Genomic DNA, 20,894 nt, shown 5'->3' with positions numbered 1-20,894 from the left:
AGCATACTTATGATTTTATGCCCCATACTTCAAGGGCTCCCTGACAGTATTTTGTGCTATAATCTCACAAAATGTAACTTTATCTGACACCTTTTCTGTAATGCGTATTATGTATTTTTCGTTGCGATGCACAGGTAGCCTAGTGTTTCTTGTATAATATCCTGTGCATAAATTATGCTAACAGTAAGTGAGCATTTATCACAGGACTCCAGTGAAAAGAATGTGAAAATTGTATGTACAAGTATTGATCATAGGTATACAAAAGACGCAAACATAGATAATGTTTTGGTATTGCGTTGTACATGTTACTTGCTGACAATCCATAGAATCTGATGTATTATGTCATACTCATAGACGCAAATGGTAATAGTACTTCAGATTTTCCTAGAACGTACAACAGTGAACAGATTATTAGTGCTTTTTATTTCTTCATTGATTCACTTGTGATATAACCTTCCTGAAGCAGCATCGTCAAAGTGAGAGATGTGTTTCAACCGTGGAAATATTTACAGATCTGTTGGATCTGGTCACCATGACAAAATCGCTAAGTGAACTTACACATCCCTTACCTTGTTTGCACACCACATATGCCTTGCTATCGTTTATTGTACGTATCACAGTATGATTGTCATTGAGGTGAAACAACCACTATATACCCTGGCTAAATGAAGGAAATGAGTGGCTGGAAATAGATTTAGTCCTTCGTAACGATGAAAGAAAGGTGTGTGCCAAATATTTTACATTGTATATATCAATAATGCGTCGTTGTGCAATTCATGGAACCCAATTATACCAGAGCATGTTCATTATAGTGTACATTTTTATGGGTTTATTCCATCTGTTCGGATACAACGAAAGTCCAGATATAAAGAGATAAATAATGTAGCCGGCACCGACAGTCTCGTTATAATGGGATTACACTGTATTATGACATACATTACAACATGATGTAAATTGAAATGGTCTAACTGTGCCTGGGATGAATGATGACTTGATTTTTACACGTTTGTTATGAAATTTAGCTTAGTTCGTGGCTATAAAAATGTCTATATACGTTGCATAAACTCATTCTTAATGTTAGAGTGTACTTAAGAAGTAAGACCAACACATTAGTTGTGATAGGGATTTTACACTGATGATTCAACGAATTAATAGTACAAGAGCAATGATGAGCGCCAAATGTGACTATCTTTATGAAGCATATGCTATACATGTATAGGAGAAGAGATAAGCATGTTAACACTTCATGCGCCACCTCCTATCTTTCGCATTTGCCGTTCTAAAAAAGTTGAAACCCCTTTGCTCGCCTGCGCTCCATGTTATGATTTATTTTTCTTGAAAGTTTGGTGTTTTCTACTGTTCAAACTTATCTCAATGCCTTCTGATTTCAGGGCACTTATGATAGAGACTATACTTTGTTTTTAATTTGCAGTTTTAGCCAAAAAAAAAAAAAGATACTGCAAGAAATTGATATCGTCAGATATGAAAAATATGGAGATGTGAGTTGCGGCGTGCAGCGTTTTTAAACACATCGAATACTGTCAATGGAAAGAAACTTAGAATGAATGTAGGTACAGTGTATATTTGTTTAGAAAGTCATGTTAGTTTCGTCGTTATTCTGATGTACGTTTCTATTATTTTGAATTTTGTAATTTTAGCCTCGCACGGTGAAGCAGTTGACGGTATAAAGGCATGATTAAATTAGTAATCATGCCCAGAGCAAGAGAAAGGAAAAATGTCACCTATTATGGTAGGGTCATTCGCTCTGTGGTAGATAGCGTTATACCCAAAGAATCAGAGAAAAACGTATAATATACATTATATTTGAAAAGTGAAATTTTTTTCTGAACTTTCACTTTGCAGTGTTTTCTAGTTCCTTTCCTGTTTGTGCAGTTTGCTTCTTTTTCATTTTACATGAATATCGAAACTATTATTTACAGCTCTGACAAGGCTTTAAAATTCATTGCACTTTTAATCCGCGAACAGAGCTCGCTATCGTTGAGCATGTATTTTAGCACTCCGCGAGGAAGATTTTTTTTTTCTCAAATCAGGCTTCTCCTTTGATATTGTGGTACAGTACTTATTTCAAATTCCTACTGAACCAAGCCAGAGTACGGTTTTTTTTTTAATGTTTATCAATTGTTTATTGTAAGTTTGAAATTAGAGTAATATTGCAATGACTGCTTATGATTTTTATGTTCGTTTAGTTCGATTAAATTTGAATGATTTGGAAAGCAGTTTTCCTGAATTATCATTCTAACTTATTTCACCAATAATCATCCCCCCCCCAAAAAAAAATGCAAGTTATGTGGTTGAAACGGTCAAACCAATAGGTAATAGATACAACATGATTGATGTGAATATAAAAGAATGAAAAAGAATGAATTTAAATGATAAGTGATAGAATTGAAGGTTTTGAAAAGCTTTTAATTCCTTTCCATGATTATGGTATGAGTGAAGAAACAAATGGGGGTTGTATATATACACACGAATAGAATTATATACAATGTATATACATAATTATAATCATAATATGTATATATATATATATATATATATATATATATATATATATATATATATATTTGATGTTCCAACACCAATTTCTAGTTGTAACGGGTAACTATGCCACCGCTAATGTCGAGCCTGTGAATATATATATAAATATATATATATAGATATATATATATATATATATATATATATATATATACATATATTGGTGTTGGAAGATCAAATTTATCTTTCGGTGGCCCGATCGGGAAACAAACATTCAAAATAGATTGTTACTTTTCCTTATATGTCGGGCCATTACATATCTTTTTTTTTTTTCGGGCCACCAAAACTTCAGAACTGGCCTCCAGATCAAGAAGTATGTGTCGAGACCTGTATTATATTTATGTACATGTAAAATGTGTGGAACATATAATGCGCGCGCATGTGTGTCTATGTGTGTGCGTGTGTGTGTGTGCGTGTGTGTGTGTGTGTGTGTGTGTGTGTTTGGGTGGATGGGAATACGTTTTAGATACATGTTGGTCCATTTGCAGTCGGAAAAGTAAGAAATCCGATCGGTCATTTTTATGTAATACACGGGTACATATCTTCTTTCTATATATCACTTTCTCTTTTTCTTCTTCTCACGGGTTGGCAAAGTAGTTTCCTGTGCCAAAGGTCGCTGGAAGGAGCGTTCATTTCTTGTTTAAAGAGAATTTTACACCTTGGGTTGCTTAGTAAGATGAAGATAAAATAGTTTTGTTTCGCAATGTGATTACTGCTTGGTACTTTGCTCTTTTTGACAGGCACCGCGTGCATGATACTCAAGGTAACTTCTAAAGGAGATGGAGTTTGGTGCGTCTGTATGGATATGTGTCTAACCTAGTATGAGTTGATTTTCACACAATTTGAAATTGTTTGCAATACCAGCTCAGTAACCATGTTGCATCATTGAAAGACACATAATGAATATGTATCCCTGCTAACGTATACAAAGTGATATCATAGGCAGCGCCTGATTGACAACCTGTCACTACCATGGCTACTGAATGTCACAAGCATTCCAGTTCAATTCTTTTGACATGATGAATATTCATTGTCTAATCCTAGTAATTTTCACTTTTTACAGGTATTTGTATAATGCAAAATTATGTTGAGTACGTCTTGGTTCAAGGAAAAATTAATCGCGTGGACGACCGATATGAATAGGCGGGGTCATGCGTAGCCTCAGATAAGTTTCAATTATGGATGAGATTGGAGTATCATGACCTTCTGAATCATGTAAACTCGATTAGAATCCACTTGCTTCTATCTCCTTCATTATCTGGGATTGGATAGAAATGATTTAACATAGCGCCAATGATAGAAGCTTATTCATTTTAAAGAGTTACACGTTCATGCAAATGCATGTATTTGGGCAGGTTGTACTTTTTATGTTGTTTCAAGTCTCTGTATGAATCAAAGTTCGTTTGAATTGTTACGTACCTATATTGTGCTGTCTCATGAGAACATCTTATTATTCATGCATGTACTCTTAAGCATGCACTTGCGTGTCGTTCTGTTTGTCAGTCTATCTCTATTGCTCTGTCCAGAAGGACCTATATTTCATACAAGCTTCTTAACTTTCCAGCAGGCACGATAGGTTTTCCCCACTATAAGGTTCGTTACATAAAGCCAGTTGCATTCAATTCAATTTCAACTCATTTCATTTCAATTTTATTCAGCCATTCAGTAAAAAACATTCGTTTATACATATAAACAAAAATATGCATGTAATTATATCGGAAAGTCAATGTGCATTGACACATTATATATTATGCTACTGTCCCCGCATTTTGATATCATATTGAACATTATGCAGAACTACAATTACAATGTATTAATCAGGTTGTGTATTTGCTCTTAATATCTGGTAATAATTATCTATACTTCTCATTTGTTGTTAAAATTGTATTAATGTGCATTACTCATAACCAGTTATGTCTGACAATTTGTGAGTTCAGTCTGTGTCATGCTTATATATGTTCGTGGAAAGAAAAATGGGAATAGGACTGATATGAATGATGAAATTAGGAGAATCCACTAACTAAGAGTTACAACAGATGCGTAAATGCTTAAAGACTGAAGGAATCTGGATGTGTTTTATTGATAATAGACAGCAGTCAGATTTACCAAGATCACAGACGAAAATGGATATAATGAGAAGGATCTGGGAAAAAGTATATATCACTGTAAAATCTTGTAAATCTTACTCAAATGTGTCTCAATAGTAATAACGATAATAACTTTATATGACAAACTATTATAATCTCGGCATTCACGAGCAAGCAAGCCACATTTCGAGTGTGTGCGTGATTTGTTTTTGTGTTGTTGTTGGGTTTTTTTTTAATGTGTGTGGGTGTATGGGTTATTGCCTCTTGTGCGTCACACTGTGACAACGAACACCACCGATTGCTTCACTCATGGCTTTTGGCAGTGTTTGAGAAAAACAAATTGCGCAATTTGCCCTTCGCAGTTACAGATCGTAGTACATGTATTCAACCCTCACCCATTAGATCTATCTGTACCGACACGTACACCTACCGTCAGTGATGACAAAGCTCCTAGCCATTGCTGATTGCAGCTCTAAAGCAATAATACATTTTGTATAGTGTTCAAGACATGCCGGAACTGAGGACATCCAGTCTATACAGAGGTAAGTCTAAATCTTAGTATTTTCTTGTCAGAAGGGCTGAGATTATTTTGTATGGAAACATAAATCTACTATCTTCCCATTTGATTTAATTGATGAACTTTGAATAATGTTAATTAATGTTTAAATTAATGTTAATCTTTTTGAGGTACTAATACCGGATCAACCAGATTTATTTACCAATGATATTATATGCGAATTAGACTAAGAACGATTCTCCATCTCCCGTTTGGTTTCTTTTGTATGAATGTAAGAATATTTTGATTTGATTTGATTTGATTTATTCATTCCTGTATTATCATTGAACATTTTAGCTTCTTGACAATCTGAAACATTCATTCTAATGAATAATGATAATCATATTCTCGTTCTGTGTATAATTTTAGATAGACGTGTGTGTTTGAATCCAACTTGTTTCCACAATTTCCAAGGTTGATATAATGGACCACACCAGAGGTCGCCACAGAGGTGGCAGAGGAAGAGGTGGACGTGGGGCGTACCGAGGCGAAAGGGAGTGGAGACGTGAAGACAGGGGTGAAGGAATGGGGCGTGGCTTCGAACGTGGTGACGCTCGAGGAGCTGACCAAGCCCAAGGAGACAGGTGAGCTCTATTAATGGTGTTTGAGTTATTGTCGCATGAATTGTACTAACGATGAAATAATACTATAGAAATGATGAGGACACCAGCAATCTTAATGCAAAATAACTGAAAAAAAAGTATTACATTAATGGACATAAAGATAATGATTAGGCTTGGATAAGTCATACATGCACGTATTATCGCCGATACCATATCAACCCATGCTGGTGCAAGTATCCCGCTTTCGTGGTAGCAAGATGACAGTCGTGATAATAGTGATGATAGTATAGATGATAATGACATTACTGGTGATAGGATGGCGGGGTTGTATAGCATTTACGGTACCCAATTCGCGTAAGCAATATTGATGTTGATATGTTGATAGAGAATCTGTCATCACTATAAGTAATCCGAACAGAAATTGTGCCAAAAGATCAAATTGCAATCAATACTAGAAGTAAAGATGATAGTAGTTATGATACTGGCGTTATGTAAATTGCCTCAAATACATTTTAAGAGACATTGCTTTTGAGAATTCGTCTCGTAACGATGATAACGTTAATTCACCTCTACTTACAACATGATTTTCCCTCTGTCAAAAAGTAAAGAGTTACGATATCGCATTGGCTTCTTGTTTCAGCTCCATTCAGCAGTTCAGAGCCTCAGCTGACCTGTCCTTCATGCCCATGACATGAAACCTTTTGCCGTAGTTTTGCCTTATGATCTAAGCTCATGTCAAATATGTCTATCGGTTCGTAATAATGTGGTTACATTGTACTTTCATAAGCTGTCAGACATTTTATATTCTTTAAATGCCGACAGATTCCTAGATCATTTTCCCGTGATAAACATAATACCTCACCTATAAGGAATGATTCACGCATGGGTATAGTTTTCATTATTATTTCATTTCTATTTCATTTCATTTCATTCATTTCATTCATTTCATTCCATTTCATTCATTTCATTTCATTTTATCGTTTAATTTTATTGCTTCTCTCTAGACTGTCGTGTCCGCAGTCGATGTTTAAAACTATGATAATATGATTTTTAAAACGGACGCGAAATTGGGAGGCAATTATACAAATAAAACGGGCTTTATCTGCTGCTGTGTAATATGAGTTGTATATGCTTTTCTTTATTTATTTGTATTAGTGCCAACTGGACAAGAACGGTGAAACCACTGGGTTACAAGACAATAGAGTCACTGTTGGAAAAGGACCCTGATGAAGCAGCCGTTCAGCTTAGTTCTCTAAAGAAAGGACTTGAGAAACTGCTGCACATGGACGACATAAGATACGACGTTGTGGCGCTCCTGTTCCAAGTGTTGAATCACGTTTTACAGGCACATCGAGCGACACAAACAATCAATATGCTTATTGACATGTTGGGAAGGTCCCCGTTTCTGACCAAGCACCTACCGCTACATCTCATCGCGATGAGAAGAGAGCGAGACAAGAATAAACTAAGGAAGATACCGAGATGTATACAAGACATCGCCAAAGTGCTTTGTGAGATTCATCAACGCCGCCCAACTTACCGGAGCAACTTAAGTGTATCATCAACTCTCCTTGAAGATGTCATAGGATACACTGAGCAGAAAGGCATCATAGTAGATGACGATATTCGAAGGGATGTGAACGTCCTGAAAGAATTCCAAGCCACAATTGATAAGGAGAGGGAAGATAGAGCCAGAGGTCCCGTCGAGCCTTCTGAACCACCGCCGGATGATTTTCGCGATATCAGCGTACTTCCTAAGTCAGAAGAACTTACAGATATATCTGTCCGTCCGTACTTGCGAGCAAACATTCAAAAGGGTAAATACGACGACGCGGATCATTATCTGGATGTGCAGTTTCGGCTCCTTCGTGAAGACTTCATATATCCCCTCAGGGAAGGGATCATTGAATACAAAAAGGAGACATCACGACCTGGAAAGCGCAGCAAACGACTTCAGGACATTCGCATATACCATGATGTTACACTAGAGGAGCCTGTGTACACGCAAACTGGGGTCATGTTTCGAATGCACTTTGATGAGTCAAGACTAAAAGGCATTCGTTGGCAGGCCTCGAAGCGACTGATCTTCGGATCACTTGTAATTCTGACACCAGATGATTTCAAGACTCTCATCTTTGGGACAATTGCCAACAGATCACCTCAGGATCTGGAAAATGGTTTGGTAGATATAAAGCTTGAGCGTGACGAGGAAATCGTGGAGATTTTCTCCGATAAAACTTTCGTGATGGCTGAGTCTTCCGCTTACTTTGAGGCATACAGACACGTCCTCAAAGGACTTCAAAATGTCTCGGAAGAGACCCTCCCGCTCCCTGACTATATCCTTTCCGTCTCAAGCACAGTTCGTCCTCCAGCCTACATTGGCCAAGACAGAACAACTGAATATGACCTATCGCCACTTGTGTCTGATTCAATCCCAAACGCTAATGCAATCAAGAGAAGACTGAAAGCATCAAAGATCCTGGATAATCGTGACTGGCAGAGAGTTGTAAACACAGGCTTGGATGAATCACAACTTCAGGCAGTGAAAGCGGCTCTCACTCAAGAAATGGCTGTAATACAAGGACCCCCGGGAACAGGAAAGACGTACATAGGACTTAAAATTGTCCACACGTTACTTGAAAACAAGAGCATTTGGATTGAACACCAACTGCTTGATGGCCAAAGGAGTCGTTCAAACCGACCGATTCTTCTGGTATGTTACACAAACCATGCCCTGGATCAATTTTTGGAAGGAGTTGTAGAATACAACTGCGAGGGAATTGTACGCGTGGGCGGTAGAAGTTCAAGTGAAGCTTTGAAACGATTCAATTTGAATTCTTTGAGAAGCTCCAAACTGCGGGAAGAAATGCCACGTCACGTTCGACGGCGAATTGGCGAAGTGCGAGGGGAGATCGAATGCCTTGGTAGGGAAATCAAAAGTTCACAAGACAAAATGAATGCAGCCAAAAAGGGGCTTCTTCACGAGAGAGTTCTGTTGCCCTACATGGATGAAAGTCACTACAGAAGCCTCACGTTCGGAAATTTCTCACAAGGGTATGGTGCATCTCGGCTTGTCGATTGGCTTTTGTTCGATATGAATCTTAATTTTGGCAATGAACAACTTCCAGGTGGAGGAGGCGAACCTCTAGGAGACGAAGCCGAGCCCATCGATGCAGAAATGGCAGATGAGGATGATGAGGGTGAATTCAACATTCTTGAAGAAGCTGACATCCTCGAAGAAATGAGGATCCTGGACATAGACGATCCCCAACCGAACGTGACGTTGAGCGATACTGACAATGAGGACGATTCACTGGCTTTCCACTTGAACGATCTCGATAACATTCATCAAGCAGACGGATGGCAATTTGACCGCCGTACTCAACGACAGAGAAAGCAAGAGCTACAAAAAAATCTCCGGGGTACTGAAAAAATGACTGACGATGAGGCGAGGAGGATTACCAATGTGTGGAACATCCGCGAGAGTAGAAATCGTTGGCGGCTTTATCGCTACTGGATCCATAGGTATCGACAAGAATCGCAAAGGATGTTGATTCACAGGCAGCGAGAGTTCTCCGACCTTTGTCAAGAGCTAAGAGAAGCTCGCAGCCAAGAGGACTTTGAAATCCTTCGTCATGCTGCTGTGATAGGCATGACAACGACGGGAGCAGCCAGGTGTCATACTCTCCTCCAGCGCATTAAGCCACGCATCGTTATTGTGGAAGAAGCAGCAGAAGTCCTAGAGGCCCATATCATAACAGCCCTGACGGAATCTTGCCAGCATCTTGTCTTGATTGGAGATCACCAACAGCTGCGGCCCAATCCAACTGTGTACAAACTAGCCAGAGAGTATCATCTTGACATTTCTCTCTTTGAGCGGATGATTAAGAATGAGTTTCCATGTCAACGACTAAACTTACAGCATAGAATGAGGCCGGAAATTTCTCGGCTAATGAAGCTGCATAAATTGTATCCAAACCTAGAAGATCATGAATCCGTTATGCACCTGGAGGATATCGAAGGGGCGACCAAGAACATATTCTTCATTCAGCATGAGGAAGCTGAAGACTCAAACGATGAAACGAGGAGCCACGCAAACATTCACGAGGCAAAGTTCATGATGGCACTCTGTCGATATCTCCTTCAACAAGGATATCTACCAGAACAAATCACCATTCTGACAACGTACACAGGCCAACTGTTTAATTTCAAACGGCAGACTTCGCGTAATGATTTCAAAGGTGTAAGGGTAGCTACCGTTGACAACTATCAAGGTGAAGAAAATGACATTATCCTCTTGTCCCTTGTTCGAAGCAACAAAGAGGGTAGTGCTGGTTTCCTTACAACCGAGAACCGAATCTGTGTAGCACTATCCAGAGCGAGGAAAGGTCTGTATTGTATCGGAAATTTCAAGCTTCTTGCAGAGCAATGCAAACAAGGGAGGGGTCTGTGGACAGACATCGTCAAGTGTCTCCAAATGACAGGCAGCATTGGAAAGGCTTTGCAGTTGCAATGCAAAAACCATCCTCAAACCAGAACGCAGGTGGCATCCTCAAAGGATTTTGAAAATGTACCTGAAGGTGGTTGTACTCTGCCCTGTGAAGCACGTCTTAAATGTGGTCACATGTGTAGAATGCCATGTCATCCGACAGATAGGAAGCATGAGAACTACAAATGCATGCAACCATGCACAAAGATCATTTGTAGGGCTGGTCATCGATGTTCTCAACGCTGCTTCAACAAGTGTGACAAGATGTGCACCCAAAAAGACCTCAGAAAACTTTCCTGTGGCCATATGCAACTCGTAATGTATCGGCGTATGCGGAGAGCCTTGCCCTAAACTGTGCCGAATCTGTAACAGAGATGAAGTTACGGAGATCTTCTTCGGAGATGAGGATGAGCCAGATGCTCGGTGAGTTGATTAATCGACTGCTTTGATGTTCTTTTTACCCTTCAACGTGATGATACTTTGAAAGATAAATCCTACAAACAGTCGTTGGTTAAAATTCACAGTAAAGTACAAGACACAATATTTAACCAAAAACAAGTTGTTTCAAACGGACACAACTTTTATACTTTTCAAACCTGAGACACGGTTAAATTTTTTATATTTTTTTTTGTTTCGTTTTCTTGAGTAGATGGTCTAACACAGTGACTGCTTGATAAACTCGGTGTTGTCCTTGTCAGAGGATACGCGGGGACAACTTTTCGGGTAGAAAACGTTTAAGACTGATAAAGGAGGGAAGTAGAGAAAACTGAGGGAAATCTACTTTGTGCAGATATCAGCAGCAGTGCAATGAAGAGAAAGGGGAAAGAGTATCAACTGTGAGCTTCAATATCAAGCGAGGTTTTAAGGAGGGGATCCTTATTTGCTCAGAGAACAAATATATCTTACGAATGATAACAATCTGCTTGTGCATGATAAAGAAAAATTCGAATACAGATTTTGTGCTTTCGATTTAATTTTTCATTTCTTCACTTTGTGACAGTTTGATTATATCATGTGTTATATTTGATATAATTGGTGTTTTCTGTTACATTTCGTGCTCGCTCTAGTAAACTTTTTTTTTCTTTTTATGTATATCTTCGTATTTAATCCAGCAGCAGTAAAATGTTAATTTTTTCGTTATTATTATACTTTAAGGATATTCATTGGTCTGAAAAGGAAAGTCGGGTGCAACTAGGAATCTGTTCAAACTATGGTTTTCAGTCTTCAGATTTTGCCAGTTGATGTGGAAGCGGCTCTGCTTAGGTTATTCGACATTACGACGTACTGTAACATATCTGTTCATGTAAAATGAACATAACTCTACAATTGCGATAAATTATGACATTCGCTGAGTATTTGTTAAGTTTCATAAATAATCGAAGACATAATTATATTATTCCTGTAATCCATCAGGATTGTGTAATTTCAATGATAGCTGTCAATTGTGAGAATCACCCTCAAAGGTATTTGCGCCCAGTCCATACTCGTAAGTCTTGAAGTAACAGGAAGGAAATGTGCTTACGCATTGCATAGGTTCATTGAATTGGAGGACTGTGGTCACGTGATCGAAGTTGAAGGACTTGACCATTGGATGACGCAGGCCAGTGACACCGACGGTGATGCTGTTAGTATTCAGGTAAACTGGAGATTGCACATAACGAGAATTGGATGAATAGCAATATATTACAAGCCATTAACATATACTTGTTTCGTGCAATCCCATGAATATCCGTATTGCTTATTGAAATATTGCCTTATACGGTCAGGCAAACGGACGGATACCCTATCACAAGAAAAGGAAAATAGAAGATGAGATGGAGTTTTTAGTATGACAGAAATTCACGAAAGTTAGGTAATGCACCATGATATCTAAAATGGTACTCGATCATTCTAGATAAGAATAAATAGGAGAGCATAATACTCCTTTCCATACAAAAAAAAAAAAAAGGATTTTTGGACTTGCTGATGGTTATCAATGGATGTACTAAGATGTGTTTGCATTCGCATAGAACATTAATATACGGTTCAAAAATAGTTTTAGCCGTATACCACTTCCATACCAAAGCATTAAGATGAAAGCGATTAACATTATATTTTTCATTTATTTACGTAAATGAATACATTTTCGAGATTTACACATAAAAAGAATCGGGAGATATTCAGATTTCATATTCCAACACAATGAAATAGGGCACTTATTAACTGACACTTCAGTCAGTTAAAGTGACAGAATCTTTGTACTCCCAATCAGGAACCCTTTTGGCATGTTTCCTTGTTTCCTGGGCAGACATGATTACGACGTACAATATCCTCTAAATTTCTGTTAGTACATGTGTGTTTACATTGAAATGCGTAAAATGAATCATACACGTCTTAAGAAAATGTTCTAAAAATATTCTTCACTAAATGTTAACTTATACTGAGTCTTTCCAGTGAATTCATTGTACATCATGATATGTTTATTTCCTGTATTTCTTTCCTATTATAGCATTCATGAAGTAACTTAATCAGAAATTGTAACAGCATCAATGACTGAAATTAGCAAAGTTCATCTGGGACAGCAATGCTGTTCGTCAAATCTGAGAGTAAAAACATTTCCAACCTACATCATTGTGCGTGTTCCTATTCTTTGTTTGATTCTGACAGCTGAAGGGTTGTCCACGATGCAAGACACCAGTCAGGCGCAATTTACGTTATGGTAATGCAATCAAACAAGCTCTGAAAGACGTCGAAGCTGTGAAACGGAAGACTTTCGGTGACAAACAAGACATCGAGTTCACTCGCGATCAACTCGAGCGCGATCTTACATCAGAGACTGAGGTGATGAGCATGTTGGCCATTGCAAAAGAAGAGAGACTCTTCCCCCGGAAAGAGGATGCTCGGCACTTCCTCAAATGCGTGGATGAGACCTCCAGTCTGAGGTGGGATCAAGTCAATTCTGTGAAGAACAGAGTTGCTTTTTTGAAGGAGCTGAGGGATATTGAGCAGAAACTTCGTTTGCTTCATTTGCCAGAGGAAGAAAAGGAACTTGCTGCATCACTGAGAGCAGATCTGGCTGTAATCAGGGTTTGGCTCTGCCGAGGGGATATCACGAGAATGTCGCCACAACAAGTAACAGACGCAAACAGCGAAGCCACAAGGGGCCACTTAGCTCTGCAATTGCTCACTTTAGTGACGACCAAACCTACGGCACGTACGAAGGCTGCGGAAGAGGTGAAGGAAGTGAAACACGTGTTGCTTGTCGGGACAAATCTGACTAAGGAGGCACTGGATGACACAAAGAAGCTCTTGAAAATCATTGCCACTAAATCTGATGGACTTGGCATCACTGAAGATGAACGGAGAGAAATCGTCTCCGCCATAGGGTTGCCAAAGGGGCACTGGTTCAAGTGTCCACAGGGCCATGTTTACGCCATTGCGGAATGCGGTGGCGCGATGGTTGAAAGCACCTGCCCGGAATGTGGCTGCACAATTGGAGGTGAGCGTCACAGGCTGAGAGAGGACAACAACCTGGCATCAGAAATGGATGGTGCTCGCTACGCAGCATGGTCCGAGCAGGCAAACATGGAAAATTTTGACCTGCGCGACCTCATGTGAATACTGTGATAACGATTCTTAAAGAAGAGACACATAAATCCAAGACTCGATGCCAAGATAGGACGGAACCCAAAAATCAAAGCATGGACTTGTGACGCACCTGGAAATCTTTAAATCAAATGAAGTATTTGATTTGATAACAAACAGATGTTAAATGAAATATGTGTGTTTTTTGTTGATGTCCTTGATGCAGAAGTCATTTTGATGGGCTTGCTGAAGATGGAATCTGTCGAGACAACTGTGTTTTTTGTTTGTTCCTGAATCGCTTATGTTCGTATATAATATATATAATATAGCTATGTATAATATATGATAAAATTGTTACTACATTCCCTTTGTCAAGAGCATTCTGCTGCCTTTTAAGACCTAAAGGGGACCGTGAGATGTTGAATACAGTTGTTGCCTTCAGTAATCACATCATGAAACTGTTACAAGAAACTGTGTGTGTTTACTAATTCTTTTAACCTCATGATTATGCATTGTATAATGAGTGTAGAGGAAAGATTGGCTTATCTGTATGTTATTACAGATTTACACTGTCTTTACTGACAGTTTATTCCTTCTTACAGTGTCAAAGCAGGAAATCATATGGCTGTGCTGATATCATTCGTATAGCGCATCTATAAGTCTAACATAGGCAAATGAGCGTAATGCCAACGAAAGTTCAATAGAAGAGTCTATAAGTGAAACTTCATGCGTGTACAGTGAGTCGCGTCTCGTTAGGAACTCTTGCTTTTCGGTCTGTGCTATGCTATAAGGAACGAGGAGTGCATTTTATACAAGGTCTTTCTGTACGTGTGCTTGTGCTTGTGCGTGTGCGTGTGCGTGTGCGTGTTGACAGTTATGGATAATGTGCAAGACGTTCATGGAGGATATACCTGTCAATACAGGGTTTAATCTTAACTATATTCAATTGTACACTATGTGCCTTGCAATTTGTCGTAGACAGCCATGCCTGGTCTGTCTTGTTGTTATAACGTTGTTATATATGGTAGTATTAAAATACCAGTGATTTTTCACAACTCCTTTCAAGTATATACCGAGAACCTTTGCGATTCGTGTACTTCTTCAATCCCTAAATAAAGAACAGAATGCTTTTACCTGTACGGTTTCATCAGCTGTCTCATGATGATCGGAAGTTTGTAAAGATGATCTGTCCCTTGTACCTAACCAAACCTCCATGTTGTATATTTGCTTGCTTTACGATTGATACTCTTTCATGACGAAACTGTCTCTCTTTACAACTGCATGTTCAACACCAATTTGTTTCAGTTCTCTCATATTATATAATACGTGGCATACAGACCAGAAATCTGTAAAGTTAAAAAGAGTTCCGAAATGTAGGAAAATGCTTGCGCAAATAGCCTAAAAACTGAACTGACAGTATAGGGAATTGACGTGTATGCCTAAATTGGTAGAAGCCACTATACATTTAAAAGTGAAATGAACTATTGAGCTATTCGTCAGTTATTAAGTTGTCTTATTTGAGTTTGCGTCATGCAAATAGCATACTTATGATTTTATGCTCCATTCTTCAAGGGTCTTGATGGTGTTTTGTGCTATAATCTCACAAAATGTAACTTTATCTGACACCTTTTCTGTAATGCGTATTATGTATTTTTCGTTGCGATGCACAGGTAGCCTAGTGTTTCTTGTATAATATCCTGTGCATAAATCATGCTAACAGTAAGTGAGCATTTATCACAGGACTCCAGTGAAAAGAATGTGAAAATTGTATGTATTAGTATTGATCATAGGTATAACAAAAGACGCAAAAAATAGATGTTTTTGTATTGTGTTGTACATGTTACTTGCTGACAATCCATAGATGCATTATTTCATACTCATAGACGCATATGGTAATAACTAATAGTACTTCAGATTTCCCTAGAACGTACAACTGTGAAAAGATTATCAGTGCTTTTTTATCTCTTCATTGATTTACATGTGATATAGCCTTCATGAAGTAGCATCGTCAAAGTGAGAGATCGTGTTACTACCGTGAAAATAGTCATATATTTCTTGGATCTGGTCACCATGACAAAAGCGTTGTATGAACTTACACATCCCTTACCTTGTTTGCACACCACATATGCCTTGATAATTGTACGTTTCGCAGTTATGATTGTCATTGAGGTGAAACAAGCACTATATACCCTGGCTGAATGAAGGAAATGAGTGGCTGGAAATAGATTTAGTCCATCGTAACGGTGAAGGAAAGGTGTGTGCAAAATATTCTACACTGTATATATCAATACTTTACGTAATTCATGGAACCCAATTATACCAGTGCATAATATTAATTATAGTATACATTTTATAGGTTTATTCCATCTGTTTGTATACAACGAAAGTCCAGATATAAAGAGATATAATGTAGCCGGCACCGACGGTCTCGTTATAATGTGATTACACTGTATTATGACATACATTACCACATGATGTGAAATGAAATGGTGTAACTGTGCCCGGCGTAAATGATTAATAGATTTTTACTCGTTTGTTTGAAATCCAGCCTAGTGCGGGGTTATATACTTATGTCTACGTTGTATAAACTCGTTCTAAATGTTAGAGTGTACTTAAGAAGTACAACCAACCGTACAAATTGGTTGTGATAGGGATTTTACACTGATAATTCAACGAATTAGTAGTACAAGAGCAATGATGAATGCCAAATGTGACTATCTTTAATGAAGCATATACGCTATAGGAGAAGAGATAAGCATGGTAATACTTCATACGCCTCTCCCTCTCTTTCGTATTTGCCGTTCTAAAGAAATTGAAACCACTTTGCTCGCCTGCGCTCCATGTTATGATTTATTTTTCTTGAAGTTTTAGTGTTTTCTACTGGTCAAACTTATATCAATGCCTTCTGTTTTCAGGGCACTTATGATAGAGACTACTTTGTTTTTAATTTGCAGTTTTAGCCACAAAAAAAAAAATGCTGCAAGAAATTGATATCGTAAGATATGAAAAATATGGAGATGTGAGTTTCGGCGTTCACTGTTTTTTTTTCTTTTAACACAAACATAAACAACAAACTTAGAATGAATGTAGGTACAGTGTATATTTGTTTAGAAAGTCATGTTAGTTTCGTCGTTATTCTGATGTACGTTTCTATTATTTTGAATTTTGTAATTTTGGCCTCGCACGGTGAAGCATTTGACGGCATAAAGGTATAATATACATTGGAAATCATGCCCAGAGCAAGAGAAAGGAAAAATGTCACCTATTATGGTAGGGTCTTTCGCTCTCTTTGTGCAGTTTGCTTCTTTTTCATTTTACATGAATATCGAAACTATTATTTACAGCTCTGACAAGGCTTTAAAATTCATTACACTTTTAATCCGAGGACAGAGTTCGTTATCGTTGAGCATGTATTTTAGCACTCCGCGAGTAAGATTTTTTTTTTCTCAAATCAGGCTTCTCCTCTGATATTGTGGTACAGTACTTATTTCAAATTCCGACTGAACCCAGCCAGAGTACGTTTTTTTTTTATGTTTATCAATTGTTTATTGTAAGTTTGAAATTACAGTAATATTGCAATGACTGCTTGTGATTATTATGTTCGTTTAGTTCGATTAAATTTGAATGATTTGGAAAACTGTGTTCCTGTATTATCATTCTAACTTATTTCACCAATAATCATTCCCCCCAAATGCAAGTCATGTGGTTGAAACGGTCAAACCAATATAGGTGATAGATACAACATGATTGATGTGAATATGAAAGAATAAAAAAAATTTAAATGATAAGTGATAGAATTGAAGGTTTTCAAAAGCTTTTAATTCCTTTTTCATAATTATGGTGTGAGTGAAGAAACAAATGGGGGTTGTATATATACACACGAATAGAATTATATACAATGTATATACATAATTATAATCATAATATATTGGTGTTGGAACATCAAATATATATGTATTTATATATATATATATATATATATATATATATATATATATATATATAATATATTTGATGTTCCAACACCAATTTCTAGTTGCAACGGGTAACTATGCCACCGCTAATGTCGAGCCTGTGAATATGTATATATATATATATATATATATATATATATACTCCTAGATGGGTCATTTGGAAGACATTTCCATTTGTTTTATATGCAAATTTGTTATATACATGTTCAATGGCAGTTTACGCAATGGAGACACGAAAATTGTCTCCTTAATGACCAGTTGTCTCCCTAATGAAGACACTTCCCCCCAATGTGTCTCCCTAAGGTGCCATCTAGATATATATATATATATATATATAAAGATATATATATATATATATGTATATATATATATAATTATATATATATATATATATATATATAATATATATACATATATATATATATATATATATATATATATATATATATATATATATATATTGGTGTTGGAACATCAAATTTGTCTTTCGGGAAACTGACATTCAAAATAGATTGTTAATTTTCCTTTTATGTCGGGCCATTACATATCTTTTTTTTTTTCGGGCCACCAAAACTTCAGAACTGGCCTCCAGACCAAGAAGTATGTGTCGAGACCTGCATTATATTTATGTACATGTAAAATGTATGGAACATATAATGCGCGCGCATGTGTGTCTATGTGTGTGCGTGTGTGTGTGTGTGTGTGTACGTGTGTGTGTGTGTGTGTGTGTGTGTGTGTGTGTGTGGGTGGGTGGGTGGGAATACGTTTTAAATACATTTTGGTCCATTTGCAGTCGGAAAAGTAAGAAATCCGATCGGTCATTTTTGTGTAATACACGGGTACATATCTTCTTTCTATATATCACTTTCTCTTTTTCTTCTTCTCACGGGTTGGTAAAGTAGTTTCCTGTGCCAAAGGTCGCTGGAAGGAGCGTTCATTTCTTGTTTGAAGAGAATTTTACACCTTGGGTTGCTTAGTAAGATGAAGATTTTTTTTTTTCAATTGCGTACACTCTCCATTTATGACATTCATTACCTCCAAAGTGCTGTCTTTATGTATAAATTCCATTCCCAAGAACTCCCCACCAACCTGTTAAACATGTTTCGTTTTAATTCGGCTATTCATAGTTATTCAACCAGAACCTCGACAAACGTGCACCCAGAAAATCCAAAAACTGCCCTTGCCCATCGATCCATATACGACATGCCGGTCCTGACATCTGGAATTCTCTTTCTCATGACGTGCGACGGTGCCAATCAAAACATACTTTTAGAAGACTAGTAAAGAATACCCTTCTTTGCAAATATGTTTAAACAATACCATTTGCATGGTTCTTGCCTGCTGTCTTACCCCAGGTTCACAGGTTTATTTTGTCATACGTACACTACGTACATAATAGCAGCGAGTCTTTCTATGTTAGTTGTTACCAGAATTGTCAATCTTGTATACCTTTAACTACCATGATGTAGAGTATCCCTCTCCTTATCTCTTCCTCTCACTTTTCCTTCTTTTTCTCTCCTTCTCTCATCTTCCTATCTATGAACGAATTGAACGCGCATAATACATTTTTTTTTTTGAATGATGTTTATGTACATAATATGTGTACGTTATCCATACTGGACGTCCCAGTCAAGCTTTTCATAACTTATGACGATCCAGACAAAGTGTGTATTATGTTTCATGTACAAACTTTGTGCATATTTGTGAATAATGTATGTATATGCATTTTGTGAATAAATCAAATCAAATCAAATCAAATCAAATCAAATCAAGATAAAATAGTTTTGTTTCGCAATGTGATTACTGCTTAGTACTTTGCTCTTTTTGACAGGCACCGCGTGCATGATACTCAAGGCTACTTCTAAAGAAATGGAGTTTGGTACGTCTGTCTGGATATGTGTCTAACCTAGTATGAGTTGCTTTTTACACAATTTGAAATTGTTTGCAATACCAGCTCAGTAACCATGTTACATCATTGAAAGACACATAATGAATACGTATCCATGCTAACGTATACAAAGTGATATCATAAGCAGCGCTTGATTGACAACCTGTCACTACCATGGCTACTGAATGTCACAAGCATTCCAGTTCAATTCTTTTGACATGACGGATATTCATTGTCCAATGCTAGTAATTTTCACTTTTCACAGGCATTTGTATAATGCAAAATTATGTTGAGTACGTCTTGGTTCAAGGAAAAATTAATCGCGTGGACGACCGATATGAATAGGCGGGGCCATGCGTAACCTCAGATAAGCTTCAATTATGGATGAGATTGGAGCATCATGACCTTCTGAATCATGTATAACTCGATTAAAATCCACTTGCTTCTATCTCTTTCATTATCTGGTATTGGATAGAAATGATTTAACATAGCACCAATGATAGAAGCTTATTGGATAGAAATGATTTAACATATGTAGCGCCAATGATAGAAGCTTATTCATTTTGAAGAGTTATACGTGCATGCAAGTGTATATTAGGAAGGTTGTAATTTTTATGTTGTTTCAAGTGTCTGCATGAATCAAAGTTCGTTTGAATTGTTACGTATACCTCTATTGTGCTGTCTTATGAGTACATCTTATTATTCATGCATGTACTCTTAAAGGGGATGGTTTGAGTAACTGATCAGTGGGAATCAGTGAGAAATCAGTGAGTACATTATATATCTCTTGTTGTGTGAAAATTATTTGTTCAAGAATGGTCTCATATTCAAGTAATGTGCACTTCAGTGTTTCCAGGTTAGCATGCCTGTACAGTGTCGGGGCGATCGTTAACGACCCGTTAACGATCGCCCCGGCACTGTACATAGGCATGCTAACCTGCACATTACTTGAATATGAGACCATTCTGAAGTAAATAATTTTCACACAACAAGAGATATATAATGTACTCTTAAATGAATCCCACAAGGATTGGAACAATCATCCCCCAGCATTCCCACTGATTCCCACTGATCAGTTACTAGCAATCATTCGTGTCGTTCTGTTTGTCAGTCTATCTCTATTTCTCTGTCCCGAGGGACCTATATTTCACACAAGCTTCTTAACTTTCCAGCAGGCACGATAGTTTTTCCCCACTATAAAGCCCCCGTTCCAC

General features: G+C 37.6%; 1 pseudogene; it reads left to right on the top strand.

Moving 5' to 3' along the window:
- The first annotated feature begins 5,622 nt into the window (after positions 1-5,622).
- On the top strand, positions 5,623-13,851 carry LOC140233119 (NFX1-type zinc finger-containing protein 1-like; annotated as a pseudogene).
- Positions 13,852-20,894: the final 7,043 nt, after the last annotated feature.

Source organism: Diadema setosum, chromosome 9, assembly GCF_964275005.1.
Source record: "Diadema setosum chromosome 9, eeDiaSeto1, whole genome shotgun sequence".
Lineage (NCBI taxonomy): Eukaryota > Metazoa > Echinodermata > Echinoidea > Diadematoida > Diadematidae > Diadema > Diadema setosum.
Note: the sequence above shows the minus strand (reverse complement) of the source record. Positions and strands in the feature narration are given on the sequence as shown.